We start from the raw sequence: 23883 nt of genomic DNA, 5'->3' as shown, positions 1-23883 counted from the left end.
AAAATACTCAACTACTGTGAAAGGGTTTGTTACAAGGATATATATTTTTGTTTCATTTTGTGTTGGACAGACAAACAACAGATCTGACATTTATGTGACCTACTACATTTGGAAATAAAATTGTTCACAAATAAAAAAAATATAGGGTGTGTTTGGTGGGGGAGGCATGTCTGTTGCTACTTCTGCAACATCAGTTACATCCAAAAATGTAGATTAAAATTTCAGCAGAGAACAATTAAAAATTAGAATTATGTTTATACATCAGTTACTTACATTTATGTATTACTCCATGCTGTTATCACTACCAAGTGAATGTGCTGCACTACACTAGAGTATAGAGTATTATAGTAGGACTCATCACTGGCAGGTTCAAACATCGAAAGAGCATACATTAAAGAAGCAAAGTTTATGGGCTTCAGTAATGCAGATCTTGTGGGTTACTACACCCCCAAAAATATTAATGAAATAAACTCTAAAAAACAAGAGTGGATCAGGATGGTACTGATAAAACAAACAAGCAAGCAAAACAAAACAAAACATAAGCAAAATAAATATATAAACAAAACTGGCAAGTAATATGGTTACTGAGAAATGACGCAACCAGTACAAGCATCAATCACCAGCACATAACAAGATACCAGTAGTCCTGATTTCCAACAACTTAATCATTAGAACTTGCAATGATGTGCGCGATTACACTCCTTTTCCTAAAATGAAACAGTGAACTCAAATCAGTGTAGACCTAAACATCAAGCACATTGTCATAACCAGTCTAATCACCATCAGCATAAAAATATGCCACAAAGCCTCTGACTTAGAAACTCCTTAGAAGCACTTACATAATAAAAATTACAATGTGCACTTAGCTAGCTACCTCAAGTTCCTCCTCTGATCTTTAGAAGTTAGTGGCTTAAAGTGTCATACTGACTTCTCCCTCTGTTTTTGACTACTAAGCTTACTGGTGCTTTTATAAATTCCAGTATGTCCATGACAGCTTCTCAGAAGTGAAAGCAGGCTGATATACAATCTGATTTATTAACAAACTTGCAGTGACGTGGGACTAAAGAGATTTTTATTCAATCTTAAAAAGGCTAGTCTATAAACCTTTTGTCAAGCATCTCCAGAAATTGTAGCTTTCCAGGCATGGCTGTTACATCCTTAGACAGTGCAGCTATACTGGAAATCAGTGTTTTTTCTACCTTCCTTCAATCTTCTTCAGAAAGCGATTCCTTTTTCTACAGCAAACCACAAGCATTTTGAGAAAATTAAATGCAATGAAGTGAATGCCAGGAGCTCCTGTTTTTTACTGTGAAAAATGTGTGGGGCTCTAGGCATTGTCTTCCTCTGAATGACTAACTAATTCCACCTATGAGCTTCAAGGCAATAGCGTTCCTCAGTACAGCTGTCGGACCGGTTTCACATGTCCTCAGGTACACCGGCTGTATCCCAAAGCAGAGCAGCTACAGCAGTAATCAATGTGTTTTTCAATTCCTTGAATCTTTTTCAGAAAATAATTTCATTTTCAACTACAGATCTTTTGCGGCAAATGTGGCAAAGTGAACATCAAGAACTCCTATTTTTATTGTGAAAATGTTGTGGGGTACTTGGCACTATCTTTCTCTTTCTCTGATCAATTCCACCTATCACCTTCAAGGCAGCAGTGATCCTCAGTGCAGGTGTTAGACCAATATGACAGCAGCGGCAATGTATGTTTGCCAAAAACCTAAAAAAGAGAGATATCCATGTATTTAACTGTGCATGCACAGGATTCTAGGAAAAGCCTGCACCCCATAATTATGTCCATTTACAGAGACATCCAAGAAAATCAGGGTCCCTGGCTATAACTTGTGAGAGGGACAGGGGGCAATGTAGTCATTATTTCTTAAATTTTCCTCATAGTCAAACCTGAAAGATTTGCACAAAAGCTTGATATAGCTTATATGGAGGCTGGGGACAGTGCTCATTATTTTGTTAATTGTCATTTAATCAAACATCAGAGATATGCTCAGATCACTATAGCTTATCTAGTTACAAATTACTGTTTGGGAGAAATAAGTTGAACAGTTTTCTGTGATGATTATTTTTTCACTATCTGCACAATCAACATCCGATTTGTATACAAGTTACTATCTTTTGGGTGTAAAGGTAAAAAGGCAAGCTGTGTATACAAATGTGACAGCAACAAGTTGAAATATGTTACTGTGTTCTATTTGATGTTTCACTGTCGTTCCAGTCTGACATTAGAGTGGTACACAGAATATGGCTGCCTTCTGTGGGTAGGGGTGAGGAGCCATGCTGTTTGTGTGCATTATAGCAGCATCTTGAAATATATGACTCTGGTTATCTATGTTCGTTCACTTTCATTTTTGGAGGGGAGAGGCAGGCACAATTCCCAGATGTGATTTTTGTATCCTGGCAATCATCTGACTTCTTCTTTTATTGACAACTACAGTTTTGCTGTAGTTTTGAACATTAAGCATTGGACACAGTTCTCCTTGGAAAAAAAAAACAAAGACTCAATTTCTTTACTTAAGTATGATTCTTGTTCAGGCCATTATTAATTCAAATTGATGGGGAAAAGCTCTAAAATGCACACCACACCATCTAGAACCCCATGACTTCTTATGGCATAGTAGCCCTTTGTGCCCCAACTAAATTCAGTTATTTACTACACAGTTATTACAGTGCAGTCTTGACAAGTTAAGACATTTTGAAAGGACTATAGAAAAACCTTAAGAGTAAGACAAAGTGTGAGGAAAACAAGAAAAAAAAGTAATCTGCAAGGAGTAGGGAGGCCAGCATGGGAGAGAAAAAAAAAACAGTGATAACACTTTGAGGGTGCACCAAGTGGGATAGTTGATAGTGGAGGGAGGGCAACATGGCGTCATTTGTTATGGCTCTGTTTTACCTAAGGCTAGACCTGGATACTAAAATCATAGGTTCATAGGTAGGTACTAGGCTATTGGCCCTACGGCCTAAATAAGCCTAGCCAAAAAGGCACCCTGGCATTCGCCACCCAAGAAAATTATTTTCCTGTGCCCCTGTCAAGCAGAGCCACAGAGGTGATCCCCAGGGTGAATTTCCTATTGCCCATCCAATCATCCAATGATCTGTTCATTGTGGTGACAAGGTTTAGGTCCCTAGAGCATGTAGCTTGGAGGGATTGGGATTTCTTTAAGTGGAGCATGTCCAACAGCTCTGGGTTTAACATAGCTTTGTATGTTAGGAGAGATCACCTCTGAGTAGGTGATATGTGACAGAGTAAAGCTGGAGTTTTTTGAGATGGTCTGCATAGGGCATCTGTTTGAGGCTGGTAATCCTCTTTGTAAGGTATTTCTGCGGCCTTTGCAGTTGCTGTACATGTCTTGTGAGGTACATACCAAAAGGGGTGTTGTACTCTATAATGGCTCTAATGACTGACTAGTAGAGGAGCACAATGACTCTTTTTCCTAGATGAAAAATCTTTTGTGATGAGGTGTGCCACACAGAAGGATTTCCTGACTACTGTGGTGATGTGATTATCAAAGGAGAGACTACTGTCCACCTGTGTCCCAAGGTCTCTTATCACACTTTTGGTGTTAAGTAGACTACCACTTATGTGGTAGCTCATGGGTACAGAGTTTTTACCAAAGGGGATGACAATGCACTTTTTGGCATTGAGCTTAAGACCATGGCTTTGACACCAGGCATCTGTCTCAGTGAGGCCCTTTTGTAGGATGTCCACATCGTTAGGAGTTTTGATTATGGCCCCAAGTTTAAAGGCATCTGCAAACTTAATTATCCAAAGACCTTCTGTGTTAGCCTGCACTTCAGTAAAGTAGATACCAAACAGGAGAGGACCCAGGATTTAACCCTGTGGTACTCCACTTGCCACTGGTCTGAAGTCAGATTTGGAGTCTGCTACTTTCACAGTGTGGGTTCTGTCAGTGAGGCAGTTGGCTACCCATCTTGTGACATAGGGATTTCTACCTAGTTTAGTGAGTTTATCTATAATTCCAGAGTGGGGGATGGTGTCAAAAGCCTTGGCGAGATCTAGATAGGCTGTGTGAACCACCTTACCCTCATCTATGACTTTGGTGACTGCTTCAAAGAAGTCTGTCAGGTTTAGGAGACATGATCTGCCTTTTACAAACCTGAACTGGGTGGGGTCCAGAGTTTGGAGATTATCAATGTCTTTGTTTAGAAGTTCCATGATGATATGTCCCATGGCCTTGCAGATCAGGCTCGTTAGGCTAATGAGGTGGTAGTTCCCAGGTTCATTGATGGCTCCCCCTTTGTGGAGTGGGATAACCATTGCTGTGCAACATTCAGTGGGCACAAAGCCTAAGGTGAGGCTATGATTGAACATGGTGTTTAGGTGGGGTTCCAGTTCATTCTGTAGTTCGTGTAGAATGCAGCCTGGGATGTTGTCAGGTCTCATGGATGCTGTGTTCTTGACTTTGGAGAGTGTGGTTTTTACCTGTGCAGCCATGATTACAGGAACTTTGCATTCTTCCGGTATAGAGATGGGCCCTTTAGGGGGTGAGAGGGGGTAAAGTTAGCAGTGAAACTATCTACCAGGATGTTGGCAATATCAGTTGGTTCTGTATATTTAGTGCCATTGTGCTGTAACTCAGAGCAGATCTGAGTGTTGCCATTGAGATTCTTGACATAGCTATAGAATGCTTTGTGGTTGTCTTTAGAATCAGTGGCGATTTTGTTTTCGTAACTAGCTTTGGAGAATTTTATGAGGGATCTCAGCTTCTTACTGAGGCTGACTAGGGAGTTCCTCCAATCATGGGATTTTACTCTTTTTTTTGCAACAATTTCTCTCTTCTGTTGTAGAGTTTGTTTATGCCAGGGGACCACCAGATTGGCTTCCTTTTTTAGAGGATAGCATCTTTGTTCTGTTAGGGATAGCATGATCCATGCAATTGTCTAAGTGCTTATAAAGTGCATTTGTGTAGGATTAAGCAGGCATACCTCTATTGCCTGTCTGCATGGGTGTCGTGAAGTTTGCCACTTCTGTCTTAAGAAGCATGAAGTTGGCTTTGGAGAAATTTTTACGGTGGTTTCCCTAATGGGGGGTGGGGGCGGGATGTGGATGTCTAGAGGGATTAGCTTGTGGTCGGATCTGACCAACAAGGAATTGACCTCTGGTGTGGAACACCGGTCACCCATGTTGGTAATGATCAAGTCTAGGATATTGCTGCCCCTGGTGGGGGTGTGGATAAGGTGATCCAAGGCATTGGAATTTATGAATTCCAGAAAAAGTTGAGTAAAAGAGTTGGTACATGAGTAGTTTTCCCAGTTAATGGTGGGATAGTTGAAATTGCCCATAATTAGGGTGTTGGGTTGCACCCTAATATTTTCCAGTGTATCAAGAAATGAGAAGTGGGAATCCTGGGGCATGGTGGGGGATCTGTAGCAAGTTAAAATTTGGATTGCAGTCTTGCCTAGAGTTAGTTGCACTTGGATAATCTCGGATGCATTATGCTGAGCAACTAGCCTGGAGGTGTGGATATCCATAATGAATATGGACATGCCTCCACCTTTAGTGTTTCAGTCCAGGTTAGGTGGCCAAAAGGTGTGGTATAAATTATAGTCTGGTAATGCAGGGGTGTTCTCTGTAGCCTTGAACCAGGTCTCTGTCACTGCACAGATGTTGATGTTCTCCATTTTAAGGAGTGCCTCAAGTGAATGCATTCTGAGGTTTAGACTTCTAGCATTGAGTAGCATTACCCTCAGATTTTGCTTGCTTGTACCTGTTATGGTGGTGAATTTGTCATTTGAACCTTGCCAAGAAAGGCACTATATGGGTGGCAAGAGCCTTAGCCAGTATCCGGAATCCCAAGGGCGACAGGTGCAGGCCATCTCTGGCAAAGCATTGTGGTCTGTCGATCATGTCATCCCAGGCAGACAGATACTGGATCCCCTTAGAATGACACCAGAAGCTTAGCCAGTCATTGAAGTCAATGATTTTGTCCCTGTACTGTGGTATAATTCTGGGTGATGGCAGGATGCTACTCGGGGCTGGAGTCATACCTGCCTGGTCTACAAGATCGGAGAGCTCCTGCATATCTCTTTTCATGTAGTCCAGAGAGGTGCATCTCAGGTGATTTACACCAACATGGACAATGACAGAGTAATATTTGTACTTGTTGTGGATTGACCTGAGTGTGTGCATTACGTGGTGGATCCTGACACCCGACAGGCAGTTGACAGTAACTTTCTCCTTGTTTAGCCTGGTGAGTGGAACATCAGTGTGCCTGACTCCAGTGTCACCTATTACTAGAGTGTTAGGTACGTTCTTATGCCTTATGGGCTGTGGTTGAGTGGCACATTGAGTTTGTGGGATATGTGTCATTTGGGTTGTGTTGGGGGTGGAGGTTGCTTGTGTTTCTGCTTTGGAGGTCTCTTTTGCTTGAACAGATTTTTATTCGGAGCCTCCACGAATGTAGGTGTGTGTTTCGTGTTTCTATGTGTGTGTTTTGGTGGTGTAGGTTTTGAGGGACTATGTTATGAGTGTGGTGCAAGTGTTTACCTTCTCCTCTTGATGGTCTAATCCAGTCTTGGATGAAGAAAGCTTTGCTTCCAGTTTGGGTATATAAGTGCATCTCTCACAGGTTGTAGTGTTGGGTGTTAGGAGGAGAGGGTAGTCTGTGTACATGAGGCAATTGCTGCATTGCCCCAAGATACCCAGATTCATCAGGTAGACAGGATAAAACACCAGGAGCTGACCCTTAGACATACCTGGATAGGTGCTTATTTATTAAGTATTAAAAACTGTTTTCCTCTAGACAAGTGAGGAAAGTTGAGTGCTGTAGTAATTTGTAGCTTATTTAGTGCTTGCAACGAGTTCTGAACAAGTGCTGAGCTCAAAGAAACAGATTTGAGTGCTAAAACTAAAAAAACTGGCTAGTTCTAAGGGAAGAGCAGACTTTATGGCGCCGGGAGTAATTTAACCCTAGCTAAGCGACGATGCATAAAGTGTATTTTTTTTTTAATATAAAAACTGATTTAAACCATTTAACCAATAAAAAGCTAAAAACTGAGCCCTGTTTCAGCAGTCTTCGATCAGACAAGATCTAACTGCACACTCCTGCCACTAGGGTGCAGGGGAACCTTTTCCAAAAGATGGTCTGGATTAGTGCTCAAGTTATACAAACAAAGCTAGATTCAGCAGGTCTGTATTTAGTCTCTGCTACAGTAAACAAGGCATCCTAATTTTAGAAAAACATTTAAATAAGCAGGCACAATAAGCCTTTAACCAGAAACTCTCAGCTCAGAAGGGCAGAATCTACCCTCTCCTCCCACAAGAGTGCAGACCACACCTTCTTAATGTAAAATAACTGACCCAAATCCCAAGTGCTTAAAGTAGAACTAATACACTTTTAGAATAACAGACACTAAGCCTTCAATCAGCATCTCCCAACTTAGAAGGATGTAAGCTACCTGTCCTGCCACAACAGTGCAGACATCAAACATTCTTAATGTAAAACAACTGGTCTGAAGCCCAAGTGCTTCAACCAAAGGCTTAGAATAACAGTTACAATTTAATCAGGCTACTAACAAGCAGTAATAAATGCAATTAAGTACTTCTAAGAACAGGCAGCAAAAGCAAAATAAAGTAATAAAGTAGGAAGAAACACAAATACAGTAAAAGCAGATGAGTAAAGTACATTTTTATATACAACACTAGAAAACGAGCAAACTGATTTAAACAAATTACCCAATTAAAAAAAGCTCAAAACTGAGCCCTATTCCAGCAGTCTTCAATCAAACAAGTTCTAACTGCACACTCCTGCCACTATGGTGCAGGGGAACCTTCTCCAAAAAAGATGGCCTGGATTAGTGCTCAAGTTATACAAACAAAGCTAGAGTCAGCATGCCTGAATCTAGTCTATGCTACAGCAAACAAGGTGCACCATTTCAGAAAGAAACAGTTCAAATAAACAGGCATAATAAGCCTTTAACCAGAAATTCCCAGCATATGATGACTGGACTGTAACAGGGAAGATCTTCCTATAAGACAAAATACTATAGTCATCCCATATATACATATATACGTATATATGAGAACGAGAGAGGAAATGGTGCATTTCCTCTTTAAGCAGGGAATAACAAAATTAGATACAATAATGAATAGAAGCAGACACCCTGCATATGCTGCTGGTGACCTGATTCTTGGAGTGGACTTGTCTGTTTGGCAGGGATGGTTGTGCGGGGGGCAGGCTGAAGGGCAGCTTTACTTTCCCACTGGTAAGGGTTTGAGAAATCCAGTACCTGTATGACCACTGTTGTGAGCCAGAAGCCTCACAGGTCATCTCAAGGTCAACAGGAATATGATATTCTTCTGGTATTAGTGCATGAACCTTTCTCACAGCTAGGTATCATGACCTACTGCCACACGAATGATGGCTACACAATGGCTCGTGACTGTACACATATAGCTCCCATTAGGATTCCCTGCTCCATGGTGCTAATATTGAGTTCCTGCAAGCTTGAGTACTAGAGAAGGTGGGAGGTCCACCATGTGAAGGATTACATTCAGTGGTATCAGGAAAGGAGCTACTGAGGGGTTCAATGTTGAGTGAGCATAGAAATCGGGGTAAAAAACTGCCAGATGCCTGCTGGGGAATAGGAGGTGGACATTAAAAATGGGATATTAAAGAGTGTGGAAAATGTAAACACATAAATAAGCCTTTAACCAGAAATTCCCAGCATATGATGATTGGACTGCAACAGGGAAGATCTTCCTATAAGACAAAATACTATAGTCATCCCATATATACATAGTATAATATGAGTCAATACCCCAAACATTATTTCCCTATCAGAAACCTAGCTTAAGCCACATATCTCAGACAGTGAAATACTCCCACCTGGCTATAACATCTTCAGATCTGACAGACCTGTAAAAAAGGGGGTGGTGTAGCCATCATCTATTCTAACAACCTTAACCATACCCCTCCTCTATTCCTGACTTCCTCCCAGCTGAACTCATCATCCTTAACTGTCATCTGAATCCACACAAAAAACTTGCTATAGCTTCCATCTATCTACCTCCTGGCAACAATCTTCCCATTCTAGAAAACATCCTATCCTGGTTCTCCCACAATATATGGTATGGACACTTATACTTGGCGATGTCAACATAGACTGGTCCAAACTCTCTATTGACTCTCCCCAACTCAGCATCTTCCTTCATAGATTCTACCAACTTATAATCACCCACTCGCTTCAATAAAAATTCTACTTCCAGCTCCATAATAGACTGGATCCTTACCAATACCCCCCACCACTACTACAATCACACCACCTTACCTGATTCCCTTAGTGACCATCTGCCTACCTCCATCCTTAGACACTATTACCATACTCCCAAACCCCACCTTATCAAGGACTGTCGTAAATTATCCACTTTCAATTCTTCCCACTTCAACTCTATTCTTTACAACACAGATTGGTCCATACTTAAACAGCTCCCCCTAAATGACGCTGTCAGCACTTTCAATAGCATTTTCTTGAGTACTCTAGACTCCCTAGCTCCATCTAGAAAGATCAGAGTAAAATCAAATCATGCTCCCTGGCTCTTCAAAGAGACTAAGTCCCTCATGAAACAAAGGGACAGCACGTGGAAAGCCTGGATTAAATCTAAACAACCACCACTTCTTCTCAAATATAGACAACTGAGGAACCTTGTAAAATAACTTACCACTAATGACAAAAAGTCATACTACAGTTCTGCCCAGCTTAATAAATCCAATCCCCAGAAATTTTGGTCAACTCTCAACAACATTCTGTATCCTGGAAGTCCCTCTAATCCCTCCCCATACCCAAACTCTTCCCCTCAAGAAACTGCCACCCTCTTAAACACTTTATCTCTTCCATCCAAAATCTCATAACCACCAGTCCTAACTGTACTTCTATACCTACCCCTCCTAGTCTAACTCAACTTTGTTTTCCTTTCAGCCTGTTCCCACTATTTATATCAAATCTCTACTGCTCAAACTAAAACCATGCTCTCCTTCCACTGACAAATTACCTCCTACATTCCTCAAACTTGCTGCTGACTCTATTGCCTATCCTATATCTATACTAACAGATCTATTCTTGAGTCAACTGTCCCTACCCTCTGGAAATCTTTCTTTACTATCCCTCTTCATAAAGGTGGAAACTCCACAGAACCTTCAAACTACCGACCCATTGCCATTCTGTCCCCCCTCTCTAAGATACTAGAAAAATGTATCCACTCTCAGCTTCTCAATCACCTCCTTAGCCACCACTTGCTTACCCCTACCCAACACGGATTTCGTCCCCACCATAGCACCACTACTGCTCTCCTCTCCTTCACACACACCATTGCTGTGGCCCTAGACAACAATAAACTCATTTCCTGTCTCTTCCTAGATCTCTCCAAAGCTTTCAATACTATCTCTCATCCTCTACTATTATCCAAACATGCTAGCCTACAACTATCCCCCTCCTCACTTGCTTGGTTCAATAGTTACCTATCTGCCAGACAACAATCTGTCAAATGGCTCTCAGCCTCCAACTCCTTTCTTCCTATCTCTACTGGTGTTCCTCAAGGCTCTATCTTAGGGCCCCTTTTGTTTAACATGTTCACCAATGATCTTTTCACCTCTTGTAAAGAATCGTCACTCATTCAATATGCTGACAACTCCACACTTATCTCCATCTCTGATAACATTTCCAAACTACACTCCCTAACCCAACAAGCCCTACTATCCACTGAACAATGGCTTTCTTACAACCTACTGATCCTAAATCCCACAAAGACTAAACTACTACTTTTCCTTCCCCGTTCTCATTCTCACCATAAAACCTCCTTTGTTATTACATCTTCTAATAATACAACTATCCAACCTGATAACCACACAAAACTCCTAGGGGTCATCATTGATGATAAACTAAAGTGTAACCTACACATACACCAATGTATAAAAAGAACACACCAGAAATTAGGCCTACCTTATCAAAACAAAAAATTCCTGACTCCTGATGCTAGACTTACCCTGGGACAAGCCCTCCTCCTCCCTACTCTTCTATATGCCATCCCAGTACTTGCCAACATTCAGGCCACCACTCTTAACAAACTTCAACAAATGTACCATAAAATAGCCAGATTCATTACTAACTCCCAGTACAACTCACACCACTGCATTGCTTTAAACTATCTCCAATGGCTTGAACTTCCTCAACTACTGCTACTTTATCAATTTCATATGCTTCACTCTATCCTTTATAAACCCTCCTTCTGTCCATCTCTCTCCTCCTTAGTATCTATCTACACTCCATCCCGAACCCTCCGCACTTCTAATCAACAACTACTTAAAATTTACCAGCCTACAAAGTCTGTTGGCAAACTACTCTATAAACACTCAGTCGCCCATGCCTGGAATAGACTTCCCCTTGACTTGCGTTCAATTTCACATATCTCCCATTTTAAAAATGAACTAAAAAACATATTTTCTCAATTCCAGGACCTGTCCTTGCAATGACCCCACTTAGCCCCCCCCCCCCACTTGCCCTTATTGAGATTCCTACTTAGTCCCCCTATACACCTCACATAAGGTATTTGCATAACTACTTAGTCCCCCTATACACTTCACATAAGGAATGTGAATAACTCCACACATATAGCAGTGATATATAGATACTTTGTTTTACTCTCAGCCTATTGCATTATCTCACAATAAAACTTTGTTTCATATTTTTCATTTTTTTCTCCTTCTCCATACTTGGAACTTTAACTTGTTTGTATGTACTCAACAAATGTAAGATTCTAGCTCTGTATTATTGCCTCTCACCTCAATATTTTTGTGTAGTATTATGCTTTGTAATAAAAATTAATTTGTTAAAATGTAAAATTGCTTCTCACCTCAATACTTTTGTGTAATATTATATTTTGTATTAGAAATGTATCATTGGAGCTTTTCTTCTCGGGTCTCCATTGAAAATGCACAAGCCTAGTTGGACTAACCCGGTTAACAAATGTCAATAAATAAATAAATATAAATAAATAAATAAATAGATCTAAAATGTAAATGTGCCCTACATGGAGGGACGACTTCTTTTGAGAAAACAGTCCCATTTGCAGTTCACCCCACTCCCTTTCTCCCCTCATCTCTCACCAATACTTATCCTGTCATTCTTACAGAAATCAGTCCCATTTGCAGCTCACTCCACTGCTAGGGTTGACACCTTTTCACATGCTTAAAGTGGTACATTTTTGTAAAAAGGAAAAATTTTGCAGGACAAGATACCCTCGGCCAGTGCTGAGGAGTGAACCTCACTTTGTTTTGCCAAAATACAAGCTTACTCTTATAGCATTTGAATCGTTTATACTATTATATAACGTTAAGGTGACAAAGATACACTAACTGTTTTATGCAACTATTAAAGAAAACTAATAGGTTTTGTTCTAAAATCTCAGGACATTTGCCATTTTTCCCCACAGGACACAACTGCCCAACGACGGACAGGTGGGTAACACTCCTCTTACCTTAACCCCACTTCAACATAATTCGGCCTCGTTCCATTTCATCTTTTCAACAGCAGACCATCACAGTTCTACAAGTTTTTTCTCCCACCCAGACTATCTCACTAATTACTAATATATACTCAAAACGATTTTGTTGCTAATTATTAACGTGGGTTGTCACCATTTATGTATCTCTTAACAATATTTTTACATTGTCAGTGTTATTTCTATTGCCAACTGGCACTTGAAGAGTCTGTCAGTCCAGCCAATGACCGCTTTTAACCCGATCAACAAGCAAACGAAATGAAACAAGGTTGAAGTAGGGGCAAAAAGACGATAGCAAAACACTTGAAAACGACTAAATACACGTATGTAAAATTAGAAAGCCAACTCTTCAGTGAAAACTATAACCTTAACCTAGAATATGTAGCAAACGAAACAACAAAAACATTATGGCGACAGAAAATTAAAGAAATCGTTAAATGAGGACTTTAATAATCTGGTTTGGGAAAAAAATTTAAAATGAATAAAAAGGCGAAGGTAAGTGCGTCTAAATCAGTAACACAGTTTTGTAACACGTTTTCTCAAGTGTATCTGATTACAAGGAACGTTCCTCATTTTGGGTTTTAAAAAGACCATGCTACGCCAGTCGATGGTTTTAGCTTACCAGGTCCTTTTAACACAGGAATAGGGATCAAACACCGTTCCTGCTTACCTTTGCATTCAGGTGAATAAAATATGTTAATTTGGCGTTAGTTTTGACGGGAGTGCTGTTTTAATATAATCGTGTTGTAAAGGCGTATTTTGGCAGTTAATGAAACTTTGGGGGGCTTCAGAGGTCGCATGTCGTGACTCAGATAATACAGGGTTATAACACACAACTATTGCCCATGTAGGATCTACACTGTAGTAAGTCGAAGACATGATCCTAAACATTTTGTATGTGGCTTAAGTTTTGGATTTTTTTCAAGTATTCTGCTATGATGACTAGGTAGTAGTAATGCTTATAAACCCTTAAAGGACTGGCATTTTGTTGCTTATAATTTGCTTTAATCGGTTCTCCCCAAAGCCAGGAGAGCGGTATTACCCGTTATGTAACACTAATTTATAATAGTTGAGGAAGCGGATCTGACCCTGTAGTTAGTTCTTTGAGTTAAGCTATAAAAGCCTTAAATATATTTGTTTTAGTACTTGTAACTGCAGTGACCTTAAATGACACCCACGTCGTTCAGCTGTACTTCACGTTTGCCCTGTCCCTCGTTAAATTATTCTTTTCTTTTGGTAAGTCACACTCACAGAGGATTAAAATGATTCCTACCAAACATTAGAATTTCATAGTGTTCAGAAGAATGTAAATTGATACCAAATTCTTTATGTTAACTTTCGATATTAGTAATATTTCGCCTCACGTAGTTTAAAAATGGGTTTAACTTCTTGGGAATTATATGGAATGCAAGATTACAGATTTAGTTTTTTTCTAGTAATTTGCTTGTTGTGCTTGTTTTTCCGTTTTATGTAGGGTTTAATACTGGGAGTTTTTTAACTGTATTTCCTTTGAAGAAGATTGCGAGACAGGAATCTGCAGTAAATAAACATATAATCTCTTTTTCTAATTAATACAGAATGAAACATCACTCTGAATCATAATTTCTTCAGTAACGTAATATGACAGACCTAAACACACTGTAAGATAGTATCCCGATTGGCATGGGGATGAGTTTTTTTACAAAAAATGAAATGTATAGCGCAATATGATCTATTAGCACATTGTGTGGAAATCAGCAAGCTTTCCAGTACAACTCTCGCCTTCTGTTTCTAATGGGTCCTCTCAGGCGTGCCTCAGTTTGAGCAGCCCTCATTCCAAGATCTGGAAAGTCCATTTTTCTCACATCTCAGCATTAAAAAGGTCTGCTGCTTACACACTGCTGAGAACGTTTTAAATTGATATCCATAATAAATGATATTTACATCTTATTAATTTATCTTAATCGTGCTGTGAGATTCGTAGATAAAGTTGTTGGCAAGCTGTTAAGCGTTCCCATTTTGCTGGTTTGCTCTGTGTGGTGAACAGGAGTGTTCCGCACTTTGGAGATTGTTCGATAGTTGTAATATAGAGCACTTGCTAACAACTCCGAGATTCCACACGGTATGGTTGAGGAAGCAGTAATGGACTGCCCACGGGTGGAGAGGTCCTCCATGCACAACACCCCTGAGTGGTCTAAGTTTCCATATCACTTACTTTGGAGGGCATTCTTGTGCTTATAATTATTGATAGTAGAGTTGAGTTTCTTTTCGCCTTAAGATTTTACTTTTTTTTGTTGTAAAATAGTTTCTTTGCTTAGTGTTAGAAACTTGGTGTAGGATGCGTAATTGCTGTTTTGAGGAAGTACTTTGCATCCGTGATAAGCATTTAATAATGTTTACATACAATCAAGCATTTGCATATATGCACACAAAGAGAAAAAGACATGCCAGTCTGTCTAGTAACAGAATCTTGGATGCAAGTAGACATATGTTTTGATAATGTACAGCTCCCATGTCTTTCTGTGATCTAATGAATGCTTATGCATGCAGTCAAGATACAGTACAAATCCTTGCCCACATACACACCTCAGTTATTTACACTACTTCCATTTACTTATTGTTTTCCTCTGGCTGCAGTTTTCTAAGAGATATTTTTAACAATTGGAAAGGAATGGAAGTCATTTTGCTTTAATGCATATTATTTTTATACTTGTTAAACACAGCCAAGCAACTGCACTTGTAGAGGATAGTCAGTATAGTCTTTTTGCGGTCTGCATTGCTCTGGTTCTCCTAATTAACTACCCAGTGTGGAGAATGTTATCCAAAGTTAGTGTATCATTCCCAGTTTTGTCATTTTTTTCTTGTTAATTCACACTGAACAACAAATCTGTTTTATGAATTGATGTGATTCAGTATTTACTATGACTACAACCTTGAATGTGTGATGGGCACTTTCAATGTGGAACTACAGTGGATGTAAAAAGTGTACACACCCCTGTTAAAATGCCAGGTTTTTATGATATAAAAAATGAGACCACAATAAATAATTTCAAAACTTTTCCCACCTTTAATGTGACCTATAACCTGTACAATGCAATTGAAAAACAAAATCTGTTGTTCCGCATTAAAGACCTTTTTTTTTTTTTTTTTTGGTCTTCACTTGCTGTGAGAGACCTTCTATTTTTTGTCCCTACCTGGGGGGGGGCTGGAAATCTGGCAACCCTGGTTCCATGGTACATCCAATGCTGTGGTGTGTTCCATGGTGCATCCAATGCTGTGGTGTGTTCCATGGTATATCCAATGCTGTGGAAATTTTTTTGTACTCTTCTACTGACTGATACCTTTCAACAATGGGATCCATTTGTTCCTTTGTAAGCTCTGTGCGACCCATGGCTTTTGCTGTAGCAGACAACTGAGTAAATGTCAGGAAAATCCTGTTAGGACAGCTTAAATTTATTTGGGGTTGATTAGAATCTCTTTAATTGATGGCAGGATGCACCCAAGAAGACTGAATGTTGTAATTAGAGCAAAAAGTGCTTCAAAAAAGTATTAGTTTACAAAGTATTAGTTTACAAAGTATTAGTTTAAGGGTGTGCACACTTATGCAACCAGCTTATTGTACATTTTTTTTTTTTTTTTTATATTTTTCCCGTAACAGATTTGTTTGTTTTTCAATTGAATTGTACAGGTTATAGGTCACATTAAAGGTGGAAAAAGTTTTGAAATGATTTACTGTGGTCTACTGTGGTCTCATTTTTTTATATCACAAAATCCTGGCATTTTAACAGGGGTGTGTACACTTTTTTTTTATATCCACTGTATGCAAGAGACAGGATGGAGAAAATACTAGGAAAATTAGTTATGTTATTTAAAACTAAAGACACGTACCTGATTTCTCTTTGTATTTCCTCCATTCTCTCCTCCTAAACTGTTCGAAACCTTTTTTTATGTAAAAGAAAAAAAAAAGGAGCAACGGAGGCCTTCTCTTCTCCATTGCTTCCTTTCCAAAGCACTGATATACTGGGTAAGTGTCGGAACGCAAGTCCCATGCACATGCGCAGTACATCAGAAAAAGCCCCAGGATACCAGAAAAATGTGAAAGGGCAGCACAGAAGCATTATTTAAGAGAAGTAAGTATTTTTTCTTAAATGTCATTGTATAATAGCAATAACCCACGTTTGAGTGGAGAACAGTAACAACCATACTGGTCATTTTCACAATGGGCTCATCCTCACATACACTCCACAGTTCCCACAGATTCGGGACATTATTTTCAAAAACTGGTTCATCCTCAACAGTGATGAATGCATAGGTCAGAAGGTTGGTGAAGCCCACATAGTGGTTTACAGAAAGGACATCAGTATCAAAAATATCCTTGAAAGAAATCCATTTAGTAGTACCACCGGTAGACTGGGAAAATGACTAAATGTGGGCAGTGCACGCAGTGTAAGCACATATTAGAGGGAGACAGGGTTTTACTCAAAGGTTATGGATGGGTTAGATTATTTCAGAAATACAGTTGTGATAGTAAAAAAGTCATTTATGCCAGCATTTGTCAGCCTTGTATGTGCTTCTATATCGGAAAAACCAAAAATGCTTTTAGAACCCGCATTTATCAACATATTTATGATGTAGATAAATGTAACATTACAAATGCATTAGCCAGACATATCAACCTTCACCCAGGTCACTATTTCAAGTTTATAGTTCTTGAACAGATCATCATATACGAAAGGGGTGGCCCAATTGACCATTTACTGGAGTATAAAGAACTATTATGGCAATTGAGGGTCAATGCCACCACTAGCCCAGGGCTTAATGATATGGTTTCACTTAGCAGTTTTTTTAAAATTAAAAGCAGACTTCTGCATTTAAATATTCCATGTCTTTTACAACCATGACAAGAATGTTATTGATTTTATTTGTTCTTGGTTATGAAAATATAGTTATAAAGAGATGTAACACCTATGGTCAAAATTTATATGACTTGCTAGCAAAATGCATTAAGGGAGCCTGTACCTTTAAAAAGTGGATGTACATTTTACTGTTTTTTAATTGATTTATTGGTGGTTATATAAGACTCAGTGTGCAACTTGATTTTATTCTGAAGAAGTCATAGTTAAAAATTGACAAAAGCGCTCAATAAAATTCAAATTTTACTTTTCCTGGTCGTCCAGTTCGCTTTATATTTTCTTAGTTTTGCTCCTTTCGGTTTACTGTGTGTGTGTGTGTGTGTGTGTGTGTGTATATATATATATATATATATATATATATATATATATATATATATATATATATATATATATATATGGGTCCCCTTCACATGGTCGACAGTTCATATGATCGACACTCATATGATCGACACTCATTTGGTCGACAAGCAGATTTGCCCCCCTTCCCCAATGTTATGCAACCCTGGAGTTGATATATATAGTTAGGGGTGTGGCAAGCCCCCTCCTAAAATGCTTGTCGACCAAATGAACTGTCGACCATATGAACTGTCGACCATGTCAGGTAGACCCATATATATATATATATATATATATATATATATATATATATATATATGTGTGTGTGTGTGTGTGTGTGTGTGTGTGTGTGTATGTATATGTATATAGGGTTCATAGGTTAGTACTAGGCTAACTGCCCTTGTGGGCCATTTTAAGCCTAGCCAATTACCCCATGTGAGAATCAAACCCAGCACCTTGTGTCTATAAGGTAAACACCTTAACCATTATGCCAACCTCCCACCCAAATATGTGTGTGTGTGTGTGTGTGTGTGTGTGTGTGTGTGTATATGTATATAAATAAAAGAAAAGAATCATAAAAGTATCACAATTTCAAACATTTACAAATATGACAAGATATTAGCTGTGTACACACATTGTGGTATTCATTAGGCAGAGATCTGCATGCATTGTCCACAGTGAAATTACATTTAAAAAGGTAAATTTATAGTATGCATGACTAGGTGTACACAAAATGATAGAAGCATTGGAGTAGTGTATCGAAAACTATTTACATCTGTTTACATTTAGATGCCATAAAAATGATTGCAACTGTTAAAAGGATAATTAAAGAAAAGAAAGGAAGAAAGATGGAGAGAGAAAGGTAGTCAAACAGGTGAGAATAATTTTTATAATATAGAGCATGAAATTTGAGATTTGAGTTTAGGCCTTGAGTTATATAATGGAAGTAAGTTAATACAGAATTTTTGTATGTATAAAAAGAAAAAAGTAAAAAGGGGCCCCACATAATTGGATGCAGTAAGACAGCATATAAAGAGATCTACAATTAATCTTTGAGTATAGTGTCTGAGATGCCCCCAGTAGTTCTGAAAATGTGATATTTTATTTAGATTTTTAGTGACCAGTTTATGTGAAGATATAAATTTAGTTGCCATATTCTTGAAATTTTCCCCATGTAATCTTGGATCTATCGAGCCAGTTTTTGGCAGTATTGTATTTAATTAGTGCACATATTCTGAATAGAAGATGTTTGCGTAGACCTGTAAGGTTTTTGGTTGTTATGTGGAGAATTGCTTTCCCAAGAAAAAGTAGTCTTCTCATAACTCATTTGTCAAGTTTTGGTTTTAATGAACACCATAATTTTATAAACATTTTTGCAACTCCAGAAGATATGCAGTATATCTGCCATCTCTTGAGGGCAGAAAAGACAAGTTAGTGAATGTTTTGAACTGAAGTTATTTAGGTCGACAGGTATATAATGTGCATTATTATTAATCATATGTTGTGTGTGTATTAAGTTATTTAAAGGGGTACGTTTGAGTGTATTCTTTATTGCTTGTAATTTTTGGCCTATAGTAATATTGTTTTTCTCATTCCAATAGTTAGAGTATGAGTGAAGATAGAAATTTAATTGCAGACATTGGTTTATAAGCATTTGAAATAATTTTAGTTCTGCATAATAAGGTTTTTAGGACTGATTGGGTCACTCTAATGTCCTGCTCATTGACCACCTATTTTGAGAATGTAGCATTTACAAGTAGATTGATCTAAGTATGCTGTCATATTTATTGAGGACTGCCAAATAAGATCTCAAATCAGCTAACTTATGTTTATCCAGCTGGTATAGTTCTCATACTGTGATATTTTTAATTTGAGGCTATTTTGTTAGGTTTAGCATCTTATTACTTAATTTCAGTTTTGGGTTTAGGTGTAAGGGCTGCAAAAATTCAAGAGTATCTTCTAGGTGAAGAGATGAAATTAGTTTTTGAAATGTATTCATTTTGTTTTTAATCATTGGGTGAACTGCAAAGTGCAGATCTGTGGTTCCAATTGCTTACTACTGTGGGGCAGAGGGGGAGTACCGCCTAGACGTTTAATATGTCCTAAAATGAACAATACAAGTCTATACACACAGGGAAGTGAGCCACTTTATGTACACTTGGTGCTCTTTGTACAACTACTGACTATTAAATACGCTAAGAATTTCTGAACTATGTTTGTTTTATATAGAGAAAGTTATGGTTCTGAGTGCCTGCATCCAAGTTATAGCACAAAAATAAAAAAATTAAAATGAGCCCACTGGCCAATAATAAAACTGCACAGTTCAAAATTTTGCATGCAGAAAGAGGCCTAGAAATGGCTAAGATTTTTTTCCTGAATTTTCAGTAGAATATTACCCAGAACATAATAGTAAATGCCAAACCTAAGTACAGAGGTATCACAGTAATGCAGTAAAAATGCAGAAGTACTTATCCTAGGTGTTTCTAAGTTGGTAGTGTGTCTCGGTGTCTCATCCAGTGTAAGTTAGTTTAGTGAAAGCAGACAGGAGGGAAATAGAAACAAGGATAGACAGCAATCTGTGTAAGTAGAAACATAGGCTGTAACATGCACTTAAGTAATGCCTGTTGGTGCAGCTGTTGTTTTGGGGCAGCTGCTTCTGTATGGAGGTATTTAATTTCCTCTTGGAAAGTTTAAAAAAAGTATATATTTTTTGTTTGGAGTGTTTTTGTATTGAAGCAAGAAGTCTGGCAAGATGTAATATGGGTTTAAACAGTGATGGGAATCACCAACACCAACCAGGATAAACCTGCCAAACTTGTGTGTGCATGTCAGTTCCAAGTTGGGAATGTACTCAAATTGAACTTCATGTTACGTATAGTGGATGTAGTAGCTTTTTATCAGAATGGTTATTTAAGTAGTAAAATGCAATATAAATGGCCTTGCACATATAGATTAAAAAGCATTATACAATGACCCCTCATTAATATTCAAAAACGTGCATGCTGATTGGCAGCGTGCTCGTTGTAAAATCTGAGTTATAGTAACGGAAAAAGGTCCGGTCGCCCGGACTTTTTCCATTACTATAACACTTTTTTTTTTTTTTTTTCTTTACAGCAACGGAGAACGCAAGATCTCCGTTGCTTTACACTGTCTCGCTATGTTAAACTCCTTTAACATAGAGAGACAGTTTGTAAAAAGCAACGGAGATCTTGCTTTCTCCGTTGCTTTTGCCCACAGCTCTGATGTACTGCGTGGACATACACATGCTCAGTACATCAGAACTGCCGCAGAATACCAGACAGCTGCGGAAGGGCAGCAAGGAGGCATTATACAATGCCATTATTTACGAAAAGTAATTATTTTTTTTCTTAAATGTCACTGTATAATAGCAATAACCCACGCCTGGGTGTGGGTAATGCTGGATTTACCCATGGTTGGCTTTGTTTGGCCACTCGGGCTTTGCCCTCGTGACCAAACCACACCAACCGTGGGTAAATCCAGCATTACCCACACCCAGGCGTGGGTTATTGCTATAATATTAAGAAATGTTGAAGGACAGTAGCAATGTCCTAGGAGGTTCATTTGGATATAAACAAGCATGTGAATTTGACAGAGCATTTCAGGATAGACATTAAGCAAAGTATCGGGGAAAGGGGGAGTAATAATAAGTGAGAGAGAGGCTCCAATACTGATTTAGAAGAAAGAGATTAGATAAGTCTTTTGTAGTAAGGAGTTATTGGCAGGGGAAGAGGATTCTGCTGGCTTACTTTTATATTTTGTCTAAAACAAGTTATGGAGCTTAAGAGGATTTTGGGATAAAGCAGGAAATAATATGGGTGAGGATTGAAGCCTTACTTGAAATAGTGAGGGATGTATTAGGGAGAGGGTACACAGGGAAAATGTAAGAAAATATGGTATCCTTCTGAAGTAGGATGAGGAATATCGGGTATAGAAAATGGGGAATTTAGTAGCAGGAATTCAGAATTACTTTTTTTCTCAAGGTACAATAACTAAGCTAAATTGGATATAAATGTACATTTCACAAGACCATGTGTATTTAATTGAAAAGTTTACATCATGCAAAGGTAAAGATGCAGGATAATGTAAAAATAAGGCCCTGGTACTTTCCCATTTAAACAGAAATTTTAGGAATGAGTAATTGAGTTACTTGGGAAGACAGGAATTACTTCAGAAGCGATAGCTAGTGAGTGGGATTAAATCGGAGTTTAGAGACATGGTGGAAATGAGAGAGATGGAGAAGAAATAAAGAAGTAATGTGAATTCTTTATAAGGGGTGACAAAAGTTAAAACATTGTGGAAGGGGAATCTCGTAGAGCAACTGCAGAATGCTAAAGAGGATAAATGAGAGGCTGTGATAATCTGCAAGAGTTTTGGTTAAGTTACTAGTTTTTGATAACTCTAGAGTACAAAAACTCAGCCCAGCAGTTTAGACAATGGAAAATACAATTGTAGCCAAACTGAGGTAGCCTATGACAAAAATAACCAGAGATTGTATGGAGGTATTAGGGAACTGTTTTTAATGAAAATTTTGTGTAAAGCAGACAAAAACCAAGAAAAGGCACAAATGGAAATATTTATGGAAAGCTTAATTTATATCAATGTTGGAGGATGCTGATGCTCTAGGGTTAATAGCTAAAGTAGGAAGTGACAAGAAAAATAGATGTATAATCAATCAGCAGGGAAGTCGCATCAGGAACAGTCTGTATATGACCATGGAAATTTGGAATAAGGGATAAAAGAAATGGAAAAGGTCTGATTATCCCCACCCCCTTTAAAATACCTTTGGAGAGTATCAGAATTCCACATTTCTGGAAACACTGGGAAACATAAAGGTCCTACCAAACACCCTGATATTGGGTGATTTCAATTACCCAAACATTAACTGGGAGAACTACTCAAGTACTAACTCCCTTGCCCAACATTTCCTAGAATTTATAAATTCAAAAGCACTGGATCAACTGGTCAACACCACCACCAGAGGTGACAGCATATTGGACCTGGTCATCACCAACATGGGCGACCAGTGTTCCACACAGGAGGTCAACCCCTTGCTGGTTAGAGCTGACCATAAACTAATCACTCTGGATATCCACATTCTGCCCCCACCCCCGGTCAAAGAAACCACTGTGAAAAACTTTTCAAAAGGAAACTTCACGTTACTTAAGACCAATGTGGAAAGTTTCAAATCCCCCATGCTAAAGGATAATGCTGCCCAAGCTGCAAAATCCTTGACTAATGCACTCTACAGGCACCTACAAGAATGCATGAATCGTGCTATCCCAAGCAAAACCAAGACTCACTCCTCCAAGAAAAGGAAACCAGCCTGGTGGACCCCTGCCATAAACAAGCTGTACAATAGGAGGAAACTAGTACAGAAAAGAGTAAAATCCCAAGAAGGGAAAACATCCCTGATCAATATCAGCAAAAAACTACGATCTCTCATAAAATCGTCCAAGGCTAGCTTCGAAAGAAAAATTGCCAAGGACTCCAAAGATAACCACAAGGCATTCTTTAGTTATGTCAAGAATCTAAGTGGCAATTCTCAGATCTGCTCAGAGTTGGTGCAAAATGGCACAAAATACACTGAACTGACTGATATTGCCACCATCCTGGCAGACAGGTTCAGCGCAAACTTCACCCCCCTCTCACCCCACAAAAGGGCCCATAACTGTACCAGAAGTATGTAGTGCCCCTGAAATCACAGATATTCCGGTCAAAACAGCCATCTCCAAAGCCAAAAACACAGCATCAATGGAACCAGATGGTGTCCCAGGCTGCATCCTTCACAAGCTCAAAGATGAACTAACCCCTCAGCTAAACACACTGTTCAAACTCAGCCTCTCCACAGGCTACGTGCCCACAGAGTGGCGCACAGCAATGGTTATTCTGCTCCACAAAGGTGGAGCCACAACAGACCCCGGGAACTATCACCCTATAAGCTTGACTAGCTTGGTCTGCAAGGCTATGGAGTACATCATCATGGATCTCATTAACAGAGATATTGGGAACCTCCAAACAGTGGACTCCACCCAGTTCAGCTTTAAGGGCAGATCATGCTTCCTAAACCTGATGGACTTCTTTGAGACTGTTACCAAGGCTATA

General features: G+C 39.0%; 2 protein-coding genes across 2 annotated transcripts in view; both read left to right on the top strand.

The window, feature by feature from the left end:
• The window catches only part of MCOLN3 (mucolipin TRP cation channel 3), a 1554854-nt gene that overhangs the window by 1088553 nt on the left and 442418 nt on the right, over positions 1 to 23883 (top strand). The window lies entirely within an intron of this gene.
• LOC122813614 (mucolipin-2-like) overlaps positions 12689 to 23883 on the top strand; it is a 1348087-nt gene continuing 1336892 nt past the window's right edge. Inside the window, exons 1-2 of the mRNA XM_044086031.1 lie at positions 12689 to 13027; positions 18550 to 18634. The gene's annotated coding sequence lies outside the window, so the exon portion shown is untranslated. The remainder of the gene's footprint in view (positions 13028 to 18549; positions 18635 to 23883) is intronic.

Source organism: Protopterus annectens, chromosome 10.part0 (genome assembly GCF_019279795.1).
Source record: "Protopterus annectens isolate FY-2018-M chromosome 10.part0, PAN1.0, whole genome shotgun sequence".
NCBI classification, from domain to species: Eukaryota; Metazoa; Chordata; order Ceratodontiformes; family Protopteridae; genus Protopterus; species Protopterus annectens.
The sequence above is the reverse complement of the archived record's forward strand: the minus strand, read 5'-3'. Positions and strand labels throughout refer to the sequence as shown.